Here is a 12369-nt window from a genome sequence, read left to right as displayed (position 1 = left end):
TTCTTCTAAAACTGAGTTTGTAATTTCTTTGTTTAAAACTCTTGAAATTAAGTCTGGACTTTACACTGCCTTCACAATGGACTTGGTAAATTCAGAATTGTGAGTGTTAAAACTCTCATTTTCAAACACGGCAACCCGTTGGACTGGGTTTTGATTTTGTCTCTGGAAATAATTCACTCTTGCTCTGGACAGCTTATTTAAATTAATTTGAGCTTTTTCCATATTTTGTGGGACCAACTTTGCTTGGAAAATTCCTGCCATAGGTACATGTTTCTGAATTGACATTTGCATTTGCTTAGCTGGTATATTTTGCATCTGCATTTCTCCATGTTTTTGTGCATCATGTTTAAAGTTATTTTCCTTCTTCCAATGCTCAAATCTGCTATAAAGATGGCAAAAGGACATATTTTCCCGCAGTACAACATCCATACCTGAATTTGCACAAACCAAAACACCTTTACTTCCATCCTGTGTTATTTTAATCTGTACCCAATCAACATCCTTTGCTGGCTCTCCACCCTTCAGGAAAATAATCACTGCTATGTTTTCCTCCATATCAACAGAAAATGATGGTGCATTCATGCAAACCCTTTTCATTGTCTCCTCACCTGGCCTTTGAATAACTTTAGATTCAAACCACAATTCATTCTGCACGGCAATGTAAAAGAACATTTCCAAATTAATGCACAGCTCTTTTAAAATCTCAACAAATCCATCAACTTGTGGGTACCACAGCATAATTCTGTCTCTCAAATGTGGGATTGTGTTCAGAAATGCTGCAAATTCACTTTTATTCTGTGGCATAGGAACATGCACTTCTCCCACCTTTTCTCTCAATGAGTAAGCAAAAGCTTCTCCCTCATTCTGCTTATTATTTTTCTCAACTAAATCTGGTGGCTTCTTTTCCTTATCCATTTTCCTTGCTAGGTCTGGTGGTTTCTTTTTCTTCTCATGTTTTCTTGCCCATTTGTCTCCTAATTTCTCAAACCCATTGCATTAAAAAATATATTTTATTTCTGCAATGTGCAATTGCATTCCTGAAGAACACATTTTCTCATTTGCTTCATCATCCATATGTACCCTAAAACTTTTCTGAGATGGAAAACTTCCTGAAACATCAGTTTCATAATTTTGAGCCAAATCTGTCAGGCCATTGTGTGTAGTTAATGCACATGCAACTGTTTCCCTACTCAGGGAAATTAATTCTTTTTCCTGACACTTGTTCACATTTTCATTATTTAAACAGCATGGACTGTTATTTTCTTCATGTTCAAGTGCTGAATTTAAAACACTAAGCTGTCTCTCTTTTTCAGGGCCTGTGTTAATATGTTCTCCCATGTTTTCTATCTTTTTAATCACTGCTGCTTCCTCAAAGCAGGTTTGAGAAATCCCATTTTCAAATATATTTATTTTATCCTGGGCTGCAGATGTTTTAAAGGCCATTTGTCCCTCACCTTTTAGTGCGTGGGGTAATTTCTGTTCAATAACCTGTGAATTCTGAGTTTCTGAAATAAACCCTCCCATAATCTCTCCTTCTGCAGCTCTTTGAACCTTTTCAGTAGGGACCATATTAATTGGGAAAGTCATAAGTTTTCTATGCATTATCTGTGCATCTGCAGTTAGCAATTCTTGGACTGAATCAGGCACATTTGAAGCAGTAACACCTGGAGGTATCACTGTCAGTGCTGAATCAACAGGTAATGGGTCAATCTGAAATGTTTGCACAGTTTTCTCAATCTGTGTTTTTCTCTGTTCAACAGAAGCAGTAGCCACTGTAGTGCTTACTAGTACACTATTTTCAGTATTTGTAATGGGAACCACATAAAGTGGTGGACACTCAGTTAACAATGCATCCATTATTTTATCCCCTGAATCATTATTTATTTGAAGCTCGTTATCATCATTAATTCTCTTCTCCTGTATTTGGTGCTTTATATTTTTATCCTCACTTGCTTTCTCTCTTGCTACCTTTTCCCATATGCTTAAGGCCTCAATTTGTGCAGCTTTAGAAGGTGTCTTTACTTCACATAACACTTCCCTTAATTTGTCAATAATTTGCAATTCAAAAGTACCATCTTTTGGACACCTCAAAACACCCTCTTTTTCAGTAATCTTGTACCATTGGTGAACCCACATACATGTATTTTGTCCCAAATTGGTAGACATAAAATGCACAGGTGTTCCTTCAGGAGCATCACCAATAAAAAACGAATTTTTCAATTTACCTCCTAACAGCTTCTTTAAGCCTTAAAAGAATTTCATTTTTGCAATAGTTCAATGCAATTTCTTTTTTCCAAAGCTGTCAGTCTCAATTTTTCATCAGTTTTACTCCTACCACTGACCCTCCACAAAATCTTACTGCAATATTTCTCTTAATCAATAACTCTGTTAGTAACAACATAAATACATTCGCTACTCTGTCTGTTGTGCTAAATAAAGGATAGATTTATATTCACTGCGAGTAACACATTCCGCATACCCTTCACAAAGTAAGACTTTCCGATTACTCTTCAAACACTACAGGTAAATCCCTTCCGCTTACCTTTCACACAAGCTCAGAAGAACCTGCTACTCCTTTGGCCTTATCCTTCAGGATATATCTTAGGCCAAAGTTTTACCAGTGAACCCTTTTGCTGTCACTCAAGCTCAGAAGAACCTGCTACTCCTTTAGTGTGACCCTTTCTAGGTGATATCAGACCAAAGTTTCACCAGCGAACTCTTTGCTATCAATCACTCACACAGAAAATAGTCCCTAATTTAACACTGCCAGCCCTACCCAGCTTCTCAGTGTTATTCCAACAGACGAGTAACCTCAGTGCAGTGTGGCTTCCATTTACCACCCGCTAATCCTTCCCGGGATTCCACAGGTGTGCATACCTGCGTGTTCCAGACAACATAGAGCAAGACACTAACTTAACATGAAGAGTTAAAACATGTAATCAATAACCAAAAAAAAGTATGTCCCATGAAATTACCAATATAATCAATAACACCATCAATTCAAAATGAGCAAAATGTCACCAACAGTAAAAATCCTTACTATTTTCAACACTTCAAAAATACATGCTAGCATATTAACAACATTTCACAACCCGGTTCATACTCACACCACTTCTTGCATCACCTTCAAGTACTGCTTTGCCAGTCTTCAGGTTCTGAGCATTGGAGTCAGGAATCAGGACTTGGACATTTATCTAACTTGGGCAATTATTTTACTCCCCTACTTAAGGTCAATGATCCATTAGTTGAGTAGTTGATGGTGAAACCAATAATCATTAATTATCAAACTAATCAATAATGACCATCCTCTGATTACCAAAAACTGATGGAGCGGTAATTTCTTCTGGTAGTTTCTCAATGCAAAACCTTCATGCTACCTCTAATTTACCGCTCAAAACGTGTTGGGCCCTTCACACCATGTATTACCTTCAGGAGACTTTAAATAAAGATGAACAGTCAAAAATACAATTATTCTTTTAAGCCAATAAAGAGAGTTGTTGAGTATTTAAAGGGTTTTATTTTCTAGTAAAAAGTAAATTTTTCTCTGACCCTTTATTCATTAGTAAAATATCAATCAGGTTACAGAATTTGGAAAACAGAAAAAATAGCATTATTACAGAACACATTACAGTCTGCATATAAGCATTACATATAGGAATGTGGCGCAAAATGTCAATCAAAATTCTTAAAGAGTTTCTAAGAAAAATATAGTCTTGCAAGGCTAATCAAAAGTCAGATAGTTTGCAAAAATCTCCCATAAAGAGAAATAAATGCATAAACCAAATAAATCTTTTCAGACCTAATTAATTAGTCAAAGCATAAACTTAAAGTTTAGCATCTAAATCTAAAAAGCCTTTCTATCTGTTGCTGTTCTTCTGCATCTGTCTGTGTCTAAAGAGCAAGCAGGGAGGGAGACAGCCCGCCCTTCACCAGACCTCAAAGGAATGCGGCCTCCGTGCAAAAATATGACGTGGAAGCAAGAAACCTCCCCCTGACACTCCTCGGACGCCACTCCTCCCTTCCGCAATCTCCGGGGACGTTTCTCGTACCTAACCCATAGAATGAAGAAAAGCCTAAGCCAAAATGAGCAAGAAGCCAGCTGAGCTGAGAAAGCCAGCCCCTCCTCCGGAGAGGTCAGAATTTATACACAAAATTTTGGCAGACTACACAAAGATGTAACATCTTTCAGGAAAACCTGTACGGGATTGGTCAGTCATGATGGCATGAGTTTGCACAACCCTGACTCATTCTAAAAAACCTGACTTTATCAGTTTAACAAAAGAAGCATACATGAATAATACATTTATAAACATTTGCAACATTTACTAGGAAAAATGTATCATTCTAATTCTTCCTTCCTTTCACAGCGCAGTAGGACGGATACTTTAGTTAGCTGGTACATTGGCACAGTCACAAGAATGTACAGTTCAAGCTGTCCTTGACTTCTTCGTGGTTTGAGTCAAGATGCCACAGTCTGCGCATGCTCTCTTCTCTTTCAAAGCAAGCCATAGCCTGGTTTCACAGGCAGCCATTTAATGGTAGGCCCCAAAATAAAACAAACACAAAGATAATATTAATTTCATGTATAAATGTTTACCTAGCCAAGCTACTAGTGTAAAGCAGCTTTTCTATTATTTATGAACATAAATGTGCAATGTGCAACTAAGAAAAAGAGGTGTTATTAACTGAAAATATGTATCAAAATATGCAACAAGTCAAAGTCTTTTAAGACAGGAATAGTGGATGTAGATTATAAGGGATGAGCTGAGAAGAGAGAAACACATTCTATTAATCTTCAAAGCTAAAAAGGCCAATTTTCTCTACATTGCAAAAACACATGTTAATTCAGCAAAAGCATTTAAGACTGAATAGGCCTCACTTTCATGTTTTTCGTGTGCCATGTTTTTAACTTGCACCAAAAGGTGCGTGGCAATTTAAATGCAGTTTGTCTGAAGCACAAAAAATAAAACAATGCCTGACTGCAGATGAAATCTGCTCCATCAGGGTATGAGGTGCCATGAGCTCGTCCAGCTGATGTAAGAGATGGCTTCACACATCAGCGTTGGGAAGTCCTGTACACAGACACACACACACAGATGAGGGGTTGCTAAACTCTTCTTCAGTGTCCAGACAGCCCTGGGGGCCATGTGGTACATAATCAGGTCTCCTCCTCTATTGCAGGTGCGTTTCGTCTGTGCTGGCTCTTGGGGCCAGTATTATCTGCAGTAAGGTTCCTGGGTTGTCCCCCCGGCAGCGGGCTTTCTGCCACAACCGCCCTGATGCCATAGTTGCCATTGGCAGAGGTGCCCACTTGGGAGCTGAGGAGTGCCAACACCAGTTTCAGCATCACCGGTGGAATTGTACTTCCCTGGGAGAGAGAACCCTCTTCAGCCAGGAGTTAAAAGTGGGTAAATGAAAAAGCAGGTAGGAGGTGGGTCGATGTGAGTACCAACTATGTGCTCCTGTCAACTTACCCACCAGCAAGAACCAAACAAGTGCCCTCAACTGCATTCACCGGGGAGGGCATCGATGTATGCACCGCATGGGTCTGTTGACCAATGACCAGATGAAACACTATGAGTGGCGCCTCCTAGGCCAATATCCAATGAGAATATAAACCACAAGTGCCTGCTCACCAGCAGCTAGACTTCTAGTCCAATCAAGAAAGAGAGCATACACAACAACTAACTGATGACCAATGGCCAGCAGATGAACTAAGGAGGAGCAGACTCCTAAGCCATTTACGAGTGAGGATCTGAACACCAGCAACAAGTCTTTCAGTCCAGTCAAGCACGAGAGTGGAAACCACAAGTAACTGCCCGCCAATGGCCCGCAGCAGCACTGAGGAGCAGCAGCCTTGTAGTCCAATCATGAATGAGAACACACACCACAAGTATCTGCAGACCAATGACCAGCAGCAGATACACTAAGGAGCCGCAGCCTCCAAGACCAATCACTAACGAGTGCCTGCTCACTAACGACAAGCCTTGTAATTCAATCATGAATGAGAACATACACCACTAGTGTCTACTACCCAATGACCAGCAGATGCAGTTAGGAGGAGCAGCCTCCAAGACCAATCCCCAAAGAGAATACATAGCACAAGTACCTGCAGACCAATGACCAGCAGATGCACTAAAGAGCGACAGCCTTTAAGACCAATCACTAACGACAAGCGTTCTAGTCCAATCATGAATGAGGACATACACCTCCAATAACTGCCGACCAATAAGCAGCAGACACACTAAGGAGCAGCAGCCTCCTAGGCCAATCACTAATGAGTGCCTGCTACCAACTACAAGCCTTGTAGTCCAATCATGAATGAGGACATACACCACAAGTATCTACTGCCCAATGAGCAGCAGATGCAGTGAGGAGGAGCAGCCTCCAAGACCAATCCCCAAAGAGAATACATAGCACAAGTACCTGCTCACTAACGACTAGCCCTCTAGTCCTATCATGAATGTGAACTTACACCCCATGTATGAGCTGACCAATGAGGAGCAGGTGCACATTAGAGCATGAGCCTTCTTGTCCTCTCACCGATGAGCACATGCATGACATGTACCTGTAGGAACACTGGAAAGGAATCCATTGCAAGCTTTAATCCCCGCCTCTACTAACAACACCTTAGTGTACGAGTGTACCACACATGGGAACACTGAAGTACAGGACACACACTTCTTCCATCCTGCTACTGGTGACAACACTGAAGCGTTGGAAGCAAGGGCTTGTGGGATGACACAGCCTTTTCACCCAATCACTGGTGAGGACACAGCTGGTGGAATGAGAGGGCTTTGTCCCCCAATCTATGCTCAGGACAGTAAAATGAGAAGGCCTTGTAGTCCAATCATTGGTGAGGATCTTGAAGCATGGGAGACCCTGGCCTGCCATCCAATCACGCCTGAGAATACTGAGGTGTAGGACACACAATACTTCTGTCCATTCCATGCTGAGAAGGCTGGCGGTCGCTCTGGTGTGTGGGAACAGGAAACGGAAGTGAGATCATTATGGTAATTGAAGTGAGGCTTTTTAGTTGCCACAAGATATGTGAAGAAGCCAAAAACTTGCCTGAGCTGGATGAAGTAGAGTAATAAACTCTGAGTCGTGAACGTTAACCTCCTTTTTGGGAGCTTCACTCAGGAAAGGAGCAAGGAGATTGGTCTGTAGTTACTTAGGACACCATGGACCAGGGAAGCCTTCTTCTGCACAGGAGTGATAGAGCCCTACCTCAGCTTGAAGGGAGCAGACCTGGACCAAAAGAAGTACTGACCATTTTAAGTCGTGTTGGGGCCAATGTGTCTGCTCTTGGAAGGTGTATATAGGGATCACCCGGGAGCCAGATGTCATGGATTTGATGATCTTAGACGTCTCATCTTGCGTCAGTCTGAAAGAAGATAGTTTGGACAGATCTAAGGCTCCAATAGAAGTGGGAGTTATGAGCGATATCAGTTGTGCAGGAAAAACTGATAAACGGCATTCATTTTGTCTTTAAAAACCTAGTAATGATTTACAAGGGGAGAAAGACCTCCTCAGGTCTCCTAGAAGTGTTTCCTCTTCTGATGAGCGGAAGACACCAAACTGAGGGGTGCCTCACCTCAGCCTCGACATCAATGGCTCAAGATGCTGCCTTGTTGTCCTGGCCCCGTGCTCGTTCAAGTTTCACGCACATGCGCAGTCCGTTGCTGCTAAGGTCAGGCTGCACCAATGAGCAGATGGCAAGTAACCATGGAGCCAAACATCAGGTGTGGGGGAAGGGAGGGGGAGGCTGAGGATCCAAGAGTTGAGATTGCCCTTCTCAGCGCCTTCATCTCCAGCCTGCCCCAACAGTAGATAAGCAGAATTGTCACTTGATATAGAACAAAACCTAATAATGAAAAGGTACAGATAATTTAACATAGGGTAGCCTCTACACAGGGCAAGCACCATGCATAAAGCTGGCATGGAAGCTGATTTTGTAAATACCTGAACACACTCTTACAAATTCTCGAACGGTCATTCCTTATTGAGTCGTTGGAGCCGGACCTCGGGTGGGGATTAGAGGTTCAGACCGCGGTGAAATCCCTTCTCGGTCCATTTGTACATTATACAGATAGAGGAGCGGCCGTCTCTTCCAGTTATGGGAGACGAAGCTCAATGCTCACAGTATCTCTCTTCACTTTCCTCTTGCCACTTATCTATGCATTCAACTTTACCTCAACTCAGGCTGGGCCCATCCTCCCCGGATCACCACCAATGTATCCATCATCCGCAGGGCGGCCATCATACCTCTTCGTGTCTGCATCATGTTTCTCTCTTTTCAGCAAAAAGAAGAGCTGGGGATCATACTTGATGTTTCCTCTCCTGACGAACACTGGGATGTTGACAGTTGAGTCCTGAGGCGGCAGCAGCATGCTGCGAAACATGTGGTCGCTTGGTTCCATCAGAATAAAGATATTACAACATCATAATATTCAATATCTCTGTTGGGCTATGACAAAGAGAAACAGATTGAAAAGAAGGCATTATGCATCAGTGGACACTGAATGGATCCAAATAAATGTGTCTTTGTCTCAAGACCCTGTTTTTTTCTTATAATGTAGGTTGTGTTTTGCATTTATTTAATGGTGAAGAATAAAAAGTCTTATTTGGAGTCTTGTGGAAAAAAAATCAGGTTTTGTTCTTTTCCTTTTTGTCTTGATATAAGTTGTGTAAATTGGCAGAGACGCCGCTCCCCGATCGACACAGAGACTGTGAAACTGTAGATCAGACGGCTCAGCGCCCTGAAAGCGCAGGGCCAATGAGCCGATCTAAGCTGTTCTTTGCTAAAAGTGATTCCATGTGTGTTCTTGGGATTGTCCCCTGTGTACAACGCCCTTCTCCAGGTCGTACTGACCCCCGTTTTTTGTTCGGTGCAGGGTGCCGAGAGATGGCCTCTTCTATACCATCCTGTCCGCGGGCATTGCTTATGGCATGATCAGTGCCTGTAACCATGGCAACCTCACCCACTGCGGCTGTGCCCAGGAGAAGGTCGGCTACCATGACAGAGGACAGGGCTGGCGGTGGGGCGGCTGTTCTGCAGATGTGGCTCGCGGGAGGTGAAGCTCAGCCCCCGCACTCTGATGAACCTTCACAATACCCGCGTGGGGCGGCAGGTGTGTCTCGGAGTGGCGTGGGCGCTGGGTTGGTTTCTGCTCTGTGGGGTTAAGTTAGCATGATCTTAAGCAAGTGTTCCTCCCACCTATCACCAGCGTTTGGCAATCCCAGAAGACAGCTCTTCCTTTAAAGGGATATTTGTGGGTCTACTGCCTATGCCTCATGGGCATAGAGACTTGCCGACCATGGTGGTGGCGATTGCTTGTGTCTCTGTGTCGTCTTTGTGCCCAAATCGGTGTTTAAGCAGGACTTTCTTATGTTGTCACAACTGCTTAGGACCTGTGAGAACCGACTACCAATTTAATAAGGGCAAGATTTGAAAGAATATTTGGGCACCGACAGGCCCTGACCATGGAGCCATTTTCTGATCTTAAAAGCTCACCACTTTATCCAATCAGAGGACTCGCTGTGGCGCTCGAGCGAACCTATCCTGTATGGAACCCATCATCTATCTTACAACCCTGGCGTTGATGGATTCTATGTGTTTTTAACCAATTGCGTGGTTCTCATCCACTGAAAACCCATCTGCTCCATTTCTCTCCGCATCCAGTTCAGCTTTTCCCCACCCCGGCTTCTGCTCCTTCCTCTCACATCTTGCCCTCCCAACAACCCTTCAGGAAGTAACCCCCCTCTATCACCATCCTCCCTCATACCGACAGAAGAGCCATCCACCGGACATGGGTAATTACTTTTAATCAATTCTATACATCACTTTTAATGATAATAGTGAGGAAAGTGGTTTATTCTATGGAGTGGTGGTGCCGCCTCAACGTGTAATGAACTCACAGTTCTGTATCAGGTCCAGTCAACCTCAGCTCAGTCCTGGGTAGCTAGTTACAAAAAAAGCGAGGGTTAACTCTACAAAAAGCCACCTCTTTCCCATCATTAATGCATAATAAAAATGTCTTTTCATGGTTTAGGTGAAATGTAAACTTCAGAATAATATTTTTATTTAATACAATGTATTTAACGCCTTAAAGATTTAATTTAGAATTAAGTTTGTAGGACCGTAGCATTTCATTCTTTTGTTCTACATTTTAAAACAAATATATAAAATTAAGTTACATTAATATTCAGCATAAAAATATTTTGACTATTTTTTTGAGTTAAATATTTTTTTTATTTTCTTCCTTTATTTTGCCATTGGGTGAGTTCACAGTCCAGGTGGTGCTCTCCCTATGGTAAAGTATAGGTAAAATATAAAACATGTATTAAACTTTAGAATAAATTAGGAAAAAAGGGTTTTAATGTAAAATATTAATCCAAATTCATTTATTTATTTTAAATGTAGATCAAAAAGAAAGAATGCTAGAGTCAGATCAACAAAGTTGCCTAAAGGAAACCCTGCCCCTCTTTCACTCTCCCGGCTCTTCATCCATTTGAGTTGCCGGGAGGAGGTCACGGAGAGGAGATTGAGGTGTTTCCAAACCATGCTTTAGTGACAGCGACTGCGTGGAGTCAGAGAACGGTGGTGGCTGCTCATTGTGTCCACGGGGGACGATCCGCTGTGTTAAAGCTGAGGGTTATGAACAGTTCAGTGGCTGCATCGAGTAGAGTTGAACAGCAGCATTAAGACTCGGCTGGGGAGATATAAATAATAAGAGGCTCAAGGTTTGGGGCAAGGTAAGGATGGTTCCAGAGTGGACTAGGGAGTAGGTTGACCCACAGAGAGGTATGTTGCGTTGAGCTAACTTTGGATGTGATGGATGGAAGGAAAGGGCGGGAGAAGGTGATGTCACGCAGGGGGTTTCACTTAAATATATCCCCCGACCCATGAGTGGCCACCACACTTTAGTGCATGTGTCCTTTTCACACCCACATTGTTGGTAGACCTGCTCGGTGACTGTGTTACTCTCCTCCATGTTCTTGAGAGGTCTGCTCGGTGACTGTGTCACTCTTCTCCATGTTCTTGAGAGGTCTGCTCGGTGACTGTGTCACTCTCCTCCATGTTCTTGAGAGGTCTGCTCGGTGACTGTGTTACTCTCCTCCATGTTCTTGAGAGGTCTGCTCGGTGACTGTGTCACTCTCCTCCATGTTCTTGAGAGGTCTGCTTGGCGACTGTGTTACTCTCCTCCATGTTCTTGGGAGGTCTTCTTGGCGACTCTGTTACTCTCCTCCATGTTCTTGAGAGGTCTGCTTGGCGACTGTGTTTCTCTCCTCCATGTTCTCGAGATGTCTACTTGGTGACTGTGTTACTCTCTTCCATGTTCCTGAGAGGTCTGCTTGGTGACTGTGTTACTCTCGTCCATGTTCTTGAAAGGTCTGCTTGGCGACTGTGTTTCTCTCCTCCATGTTCTCGAGAGGTCTGCTTGGCGACTCTGTTACTCTCCTCCATGTTCATGAGAGGTCTGCTTGGCGACTGTGATTCTCTCTTCCATGTTCTTGAGAGGTCTGCTTGGCGACTGTGTTACTCTCGTCCATGTTCTTGAAAGGTCTGCTTGGCGACTGTGTTACTTTCCTCCATGTTCTTGAGAGGGTATGCTTGGCGACTGTGTTACTTTCCTCCATGTTCTTGAGAGGTCTGCTTGGCGACTATGTTTATCTCCTCCATGTTCTTGAGAGGTCTGCTTGGTGACTGTGTTTCTCTCCTCCATGTTCTTGAGAGGTCTACTTGGTGACTGTGTTACTCTCCTCCATGTTCTTGAGAAGTCTGCTTGGCGACTGTGTTTCTCTCTTCCATGTTCTTGAGAGGTCTGCTTGGCGACTGTGTTTCTCTCTTCCATGTTCTTGAGAGGTCTGCTTGGCGACTGTGTTACTCTCGTCCATGTTCTTGAAAGGTCTGCTTGGCGACTGTGTTACTCTCCTCCATGATCTTGAGAGGTGTGCTTGGTGACTGTGTTTCTCTCCTCCATGTTCTTGAGAGGTCTGCTTGGCGACTGTGTTTCTCTCTTCCATGTTCTTGAGAGGTCTGCTTGGCGACTGTGTTTCTCTCTTCCATGATCTTGAGAGGTCTGCTCGGTGACTGTGTCACTCTCCTCCATGTTCTTGGTAGACCTGCTCGGTGACTGTGTTACTCTCCTCCATTTCCTTGAGAGGTCTGCTCGGTGACTGTGTCACTCTCCTCCATGTTCTTGAGAGGTCTGCTCGGTGACTGTGTCACTCTCCTCCATGTTCTTGAGAGGTCTGCTCGGTGACTGTGTTACTCTCCTCCATGTTCTTGAGAGGTCTGCTCGGTGACTGTGTTACTCTCCTCCATGTTCTTGAGAGGTCTGCTTGGCGACTGTGTTACTCTCC

The 12369-nt window shown here is 43.4% G+C and overlaps 1 pseudogene; it reads left to right on the top strand.

Moving 5' to 3' along the window:
* The window catches only part of LOC147684296 (protein Wnt-7b-like), a 196507-nt pseudogene that overhangs the window by 56088 nt on the left and 128050 nt on the right, over window positions 1–12369 (top strand).

The sequence above is a fragment of the Lissotriton vulgaris genome, chromosome 10 (genome assembly GCF_964263255.1).
Source record: "Lissotriton vulgaris chromosome 10, aLisVul1.2, whole genome shotgun sequence".
Taxonomy (NCBI): domain Eukaryota; kingdom Metazoa; phylum Chordata; class Amphibia; order Caudata; family Salamandridae; genus Lissotriton; species Lissotriton vulgaris.
Note: the sequence above shows the minus strand (reverse complement) of the source record. Positions and strands in the feature narration are given on the sequence as shown.